Source organism: Eurypyga helias, unplaced genomic scaffold, assembly GCF_000690775.1.
Source record: "Eurypyga helias isolate BGI_N326 unplaced genomic scaffold, ASM69077v1 scaffold10496, whole genome shotgun sequence".
Lineage (NCBI taxonomy): Eukaryota > Metazoa > Chordata > Aves > Eurypygiformes > Eurypygidae > Eurypyga > Eurypyga helias.
The window spans coordinates 15763-16032 of NW_010254682.1; positions in this window are offsets into that span (position 1 = coordinate 15763).

The following is a 270-nucleotide window of genomic DNA, read 5'->3' on the forward strand; positions in this document are numbered from 1 at the left end:
TGACTAAAACCCTCACAGTTGCACCACGGGCGGCAGGACGCGGCACTGCTCGGGATCTCAACGTGCCCAGGAGGCATCAGAGCCTGTCTGCTCTCGGAAAAACAAACCCTCAGCGTCTCAAACCAGGAACACATTTTGCAGATAATTTAAATCCATTTTTTTTTTCCCCCTGACTCAAACCTGCTGCCTTTCCCAAGGAGGGGCTGCACGTAGCCGGGGGAGGTGGCGAAGCCCAGCAGGCCTGGCGTGCTGTGGGAAGCCCGTGGAGCC